The sequence below is a fragment of the Micromys minutus genome (assembly GCF_963924665.1).
Source record: "Micromys minutus genome assembly, chromosome: 27".
Taxonomy (NCBI): domain Eukaryota; kingdom Metazoa; phylum Chordata; class Mammalia; order Rodentia; family Muridae; genus Micromys; species Micromys minutus.
This window is the reverse complement of record NC_137962.1, coordinates 29,858,022-29,864,763: the sequence shown is the minus strand read 5'-3', so window position 1 is coordinate 29,864,763 and position 6,742 is coordinate 29,858,022. Positions and strand designations below refer to the sequence as shown.

General features: G+C 38.8%; 1 pseudogene across 1 annotated transcript; it reads right to left on the bottom strand.

Moving 5' to 3' along the window:
- Positions 1–691: 691 nt before the first annotated feature.
- On the bottom strand, positions 692–1,417 carry LOC308438360 (ATP synthase F(0) complex subunit B1, mitochondrial-like; annotated as a pseudogene). The gene has a single exon. The product of its transcript is annotated as an ATP synthase F(0) complex subunit B1, mitochondrial-like (transcript).
- Between the last annotated feature and the right edge of the window lie 5,325 nt (positions 1,418–6,742).

Here is a 6,742-nt window from a genome sequence, read left to right as displayed (position 1 = left end):
CATCGCTATGCATTGGGCATCTTTTCTAGTCTGCAGCTTCCCTGGGGCTGTGGGTTTACCAGTTGCCAGATATAAAGCAGAATCTTCCGTATGTTCTTGCTCTGTTTAGATTGTATCAATAAACCACAGATTTACAATCAACCACACTCTGGGGTACCTCTTTTTTGATGAAATCTTTCATTCTTTTTGTTTTGCTAAACCTTTCCACTGTGATATTTGTATTCTAGACAGATGGTCAGTAGTCTCAAAGAGCTTCAGCTATTTCCAAATACTTGCCTTAACCTCCTATGGCTTCTCACAGTTACCAGGGATTGCTCATCTATTCACAGGGTCATCTCTGGGTCGGGTCAAGTGAATCTTTGAGTGGTTAATTCTTGGGCTAACTACTTTAGATGGTTTTCTCTTCTTCATCCAAGATTCTCACTATTCATGAATGTGACTTGTAACTTCTGTCAGGCCACATCATTCTACCTTAAATCCCTAGGACATGTGTTTATTGAAATGTATAATGATATTGTCATCTATAACTGGTTATCATAACTTATTTTTCTGATTCGGCTCTTTGGGATGAAACTTAGCTTATGTGCCATTCCCATTATTTCAAAACCTTCCTTGCAAGACCAAGTGACTCAACCTCTTTTTTTTTTTTTGTTGTTGTTTCAAGCGTTTTATTGCAAGATGTTTTAAATAATTACAAGTTTAAACTATAACTTGGCAATGGTCTTCTTTTCCTGCTCTGTACCACACGCTTCTCCACCCAGTCCATCCTGTGCCCTTCCTCCTTGCAAGACATCGTGTCCTGTACAGAATTATGGTAGTCCAGGTGATTTTTTACCTCCTCATATGCTCTATGTAGCCATTCCTGGTAAGTGACCTCCAAGGCCAGGGCAATGTTATTCCTCCGAACATCGAAGAGAGAGTGGTGCTTCTGAACACAGTGCCTGCTGTGCCTTCTCCATGTCGATTGCACCCTGGATATGTTTCATGCTCAACTGTTTTACTTCTTCTATCTAGTTAAGTAAATTATTCCTCATTAAGGTAGTCAATAAATTCTCCAGTAGAGGTGCCATATTTCTTAACCACATAGACAATCAACCCTACTACTGATATGGTAGAGAAGGTCTCTGGGGTAATCACATATATTTCTTTGGATAGAAAATACAAGCTAAGCCCAGTTCCAAGTACATAGGGTCCTCTTACACCAGTCTTAGGGTAAAGGAACTGGGAAAAACTTCTCAGGAATCAGCCCAAGATGTACTTTTCCTCCATATTCAGGAAGAGGTGGTAGAGGGACAAGGTGAGGCTATCCTGTGTGGAAGACCCTTGTTGCCTGTAATACCCTTGGCCTCAGGATAGCTACATTTTTCAGACACAGGACCGCTGTGGTGGTGGCAGAAAGTACCACCCAGGACATCATTGTCCATGAAGATCCAGACAGCGGTCTCCATGTCCCTGTGACCTCGACCTGGGACATTCAGGGGCAGGATGTGACTCAACCTCTTTATTCTGCACTACTCTAAACAAATGATTTGGACTTGCTATGTATCTGCTTGGCATAATTATTTAGATTCTCAGTTACTTAGATTCAGTATGTGGACACGCTCTTCTGAATCATCTTCCTAAATCAACAATGTTCTTTCTTTTGTATCCTCTTCTTCTCATTAAGTCACATCACATCTGTAATTTAGAAAGTATTTAGAAACATAACCAAAAAGCTCTGTCTGCAGACAACTCATTTACCTATGAGGTTAAGAGACTTACGTAAAAAAAAAAAAAAGAAGACGAAGCATAAGAACCCAAGTTAAAAATTTTATTTCCCACATTAAAATAAATTAAAAAAATGTGACGGCATTTATGAAATTCCTAAGAAAATGGGTGCATCTAGAGAATATCATCCTGAGTGAGGTAACCCAGTCACAGAAGAACAGACATAATATGCAGTCACTGATAATTGGATACTAACCCCAGAAAGCTCTGAATACCCCAGAAACAATTCACAGGCCATACGAAGCTCAAGAAAAACAAACCAAAAAAAAAAAAAAAAAAAAAAAAAAAAAAAAGAAAGCCTCAGTCTTTCTTAGGAAAAACAATAAATGTATAGCACCCTCTCAGAGTGTGGTACACTTGGACCTTAAATCATTAATAATCCAAGAGCTAAGATAATAGCCTTGTGGCAATTTTTGGTATTCACAGATCATTATGCTTAATCTATACTCAATAAGAAATCTGTTTCCATGTTACGTTCTGTCCTATATGTACTTCATGCTTATGGTAACTAGTGGGATTTCAATGCATGCCATCAAATCTCTAAAAGAACTAAGTACTGACAAAAATATTCACATAATGTTATGCCAAAATGCCTTTAAAAACCTGTATATATACCCCCCCCCTCTTTTTTAAAATAAAGTTGTAAGAAAAACAAAATGTGATGGCATAACCATGAATGCCAATAGCCTCAGTGTTAGGGGATGGAAATGGGTGCATCCCATGAGCTTGCTATCCAGTCAGTTTGGCCAAAACTGCAAAATTCTGGTTCCTTGAGAGACCCTCTTTCAAGAGAGTAGCTCAAAGAATAAAAGAGAGAAAAAAAAGGCAGTCCAAGTTCTTCCTAGTTTGTCCGCTGTCCTGGGCGGTTGTTGCTCCTCACACTGCAAGCTTTTCTGTTACACTCACTAGCAGCGGACTCACTAATTTCTCAGTTCTTGGGCACTCAGCACAGTGCTCCCTGCAGTGTGAGCTAGTCATCCTCACTGTGACAAGACACTTGAGTGAGTTTATGGGCTACACATTTTAGCTCACAGTTTGAGGATGTTTGTCTGTGGCCACCGGGGGTGCTGTTGTTTACAGGGCAGTGGCGAGGTAGAAACTATTTGGTGCAAGAACACTGTAGAAGAAAGCTGCTCATTGTGCTACAAACTGCATGGTACAGGTACAGAGATAGGCACGTGGATCAATGGAATAGAATAGAAGATCCAGAAATGAGCCCTCACATATATGGTAACTTGATTTTTGACAAAGGAGCTGTAAACTGGTACAACCACTCTGGAAATCAGTCTGGCGATTCCTCAGAAAATTGGACATAGTACTACCTGAAGATCCAGTTATTCCACTTCTGGGCATATACTCCAGAGAAACTCCAACATACAACAAAGATACATGCACCATAATGTTCATAGCAGCCCTATTTATAATAGCCAGAAGCTGGAAAGAACCCAAATGTCCTTCAGTAGATGAATGGATACAAAAATTGTGGTACATTTACACAATGGAGTACTACTCAGCCATCAGGAACAATGACTTTATGAAATTCTTAAGAAAATGGCTGCATCTAGAGAATATCATCCTGAGTGAGATAACCCAGTCAAAAAAGAACAGACATAATATGCAGTCACTGATAATTGGATACTAACCCCAGAAAGCTCAGAACACCCCAGAAACAACTCACAGACTATATGAAGTTCAGGTAAAAAAAGAAAATGAATAACCATTATGCTTAATCTTTACACACCAAGAAAACTTTGACTAATTCCAGGTTACATCTTGTTTTACATGTACTTTATGCTCATTGTAACTAGTAAGATCTTAATGCACACTAGCAAAACTTTAAAAAAAAACAAGTACTGACAAAAATGTATTCATATCCTTTTATGCAAAATGCTTAAAATCTGTACATTTATCTTTGTTTTTTAAAATAAAGTTGTTCAATTAAAAAAAGAAGAATAGTAGTAAATGTGAACAAAAAAAAAAGCTGCTCACCTCATGGCGACCAGGAAGCAGATACACTTTAGTCATGGAAAAAATATATAACCTTCAAAGGCACACACCCAGGTATATGCTTCCCACCATCAAATGGACCCTGCCTCCTAATAGCATCTTCAGTATGAACACATGATTGGATCAGTCCATTGATGAAACCACTGCCTCATTAAACCAATCACTTTTCAATGTTGCTACCCTGTGGTGACCAAACATTCAGAAAATGGGCCAAATTTGGGGAAAGGGGGTTCTTTGTATGCATACCATGATGCTATATTGTCTTAGGCCTTCTTGTTCTTCACATTCAGCTAAGACACACATTCTGCCCATGCATTTTCTGCTGGCTGAGACCCCTCCTCGACCAATTTAGGCCTTCCTGTCATACAGCATATCAAAACACATTTGCATTCATGGTTGTTTTCTGGTTTCTACTTGCAGGCTACGCCTCAGTTTCGTAGGATCTGGATCTGTTGAGTTTCCCTCTACAGTTTCAAAATATTCATAGGGCTGGAGAGATGGCTCAGGAGTTAAGAACACGTATTTGTTTCAGGGAGCTCAGGTCCCAACTGTCTTTAGTTCTAGTTGCAGGGGATCCAGCAGCCTCTTCTGACTGCTAACCTGCACCAAACATGTACATTTCACAAAGACATACATGAAACTAAATCCTCATACTCGGAAGATGAAAATAAATCAATAATAGTTCCTACCAACATTCTCCTACCAACTGACTTCATTCTCTTCTGCTACATGTAACCTCCATATTCTGACATGTCCTGCACTTCTTTCACTGGGTCCCATCTAGATGAGTCTGTGTGATCCTCCCCACTACTTACAGTCTCCAGTCCCTAGATCTATCTTGGGTCCCACATTCATTGCTCTAGTCTATTCTGGTCAAACCTGTGCTGTCCCCAACCTGAGACGTGGACAAGGACACAAATCCCTCATGTTAACCTAATCGCCTGGATACAACTGACTTTATCTTGCCCAGACCATATCTAACTTTCAGACTCAACCCAGTCAATCCATCTTGTGCTCTGACCGGCCTGATATATGCACATCAGATACAGAACCAGCAAAAGAACTCCACACATTTCAGGTCTCATACCAAAAATGCAAACAATATGAAAGATCAAGATAGTATTCCCCCCAAAAAATCCATCATTCTTTTTTACCGATGTTCTCCAATGAGAATTAATTATATGGCATGGCATTTAAAAATATTTAATTTTTTTCTTACAGTATACTTTGATGATATATCTCCACCTATTCTGATTTCTCCCACATCCTTCCTACCCACCTAATTTCATGGTCTTATTTATTCTTTCTTTTTTTAAGTTGAACAACTTTATTTAATAAAACAAAGATAAATGTCCAGATTTTAAGCATTTTTTTGCATAAAAGTATATGAATAAATTTTTGTCAGTACTTGATTTTTTTAAAGGTTTGATAGTGTGCATTAAATTCTCTTTTAAAAAGATAACCAATAACAACCCTCAAAGAGTACATTTAAAGAGGGAAGGTGGAGTTGGTTTTGTATGGCACAGGTCTTAGAAGAAAAAGTATAAACTTCATGAAAGAATTCAAGGAATTTAAAGAAGATATAAAAAAAATAGCTCAGTGAACTTAAAGAGAATGGGCTGTGAAAGGATAAATTCCCGAAAACCGAAACCTAAGACTGAATGAGACGATAAGGCAATTCAGTTAAATGGAGAAATATTGAGGGTACGTAGTTCAAGCTTAAATGAAGAAGGAATCGAAAAACTCAATAAGAAAGCACAGGAGCCTTGCAGTAGAAAAAGTCAAACAGAAGACAGACTATCAGGACTTGGGAATAAAGTAGAGTCATTGACCCACAAAATAAAAGAGTTAGTAAAGCTTTCAAACACACAGGTAAGTACAGCGAGACACCACCAGAAGACCAAATCTTCAAACAACAGGCTCAGCTGAGGGAGAAGAAGCCCAGGACAATTCTAGGAAAACTCAAACCAACCCCATTTAAATTGGAGAAGAGACAGGACTGTCCATTGTCCCCACCCCTTCTCAGCATAGTGCTGGAAACAAACCTAACCCACTTACCACAGAAGGAAATTAAAGAGTGTCCTATAATTGTCTCCTTCTTCTGACCATTCGAACACCGAGTCACTTGATGCCCTTGGATTGCTCTGTATCTATTTTGAGAGCTTAGTCGATCTGTAACACACCTTTAGCCCAAAGCTGATAAGGGTATAAGAGAAATTAGTTTCTCACCTCACTTATGAAAACACAGTTTGGGATCTTAATGAAACAAGTCCATTTTTTAAGAAAGTTCCAGAATAAAGACAATCTAAAACAGAAACAAATTTCTGTGTCTGCTCCCATAAGACATTCTCACTGAACATCTGCTAGTAGTGACATTTTATGATCATCTTATTCCGTTTGGTTAAGTAAATTGTTCTGTGTTTTCTGCTGCTCGTGTTTCAGACTTTGGCTACCTGGAAAACTGACTTTATAAAGCTAAGGCTCACTTAAGCCATTATTTAATTTAAATAATTATCTAAGTATTGCTCTTTGTTAAAGGCTTTTAAATGATTTCTCTGCAAGTAATTATATTAAGGTGATTTTGAGCAGATTTAATGCTCAGTGTATCTGTGACTAGAATGTGGATAGCTGGGTCTATATAATACAAACTTTATGGAGTTATGTTCATATAAGGCATCTAGTGAACAAGTACTGCTGCTCAACAGTCTTTTCAGCAGCTAGGCATGACCGAGGAGAGATAATTGTGGGGTGGCAGCCAGCTTGCCTGAGCAATGGGTACAATGAACCAGAACAGAGTCCTATTTCCCCCTGTCCTGGGGCCAGGCTGAAAAGCTTAGTGAATTCTATTGAGGTTAAAAGAAATCCAAGACAGACCCACTCTAGCATCTTGGTTGAGGAAGAGACAATGAATGAGGCTGTAGAAGCATTGTACATCAAATAGAGTTATAAGAAATTTCCTCCCATCCAC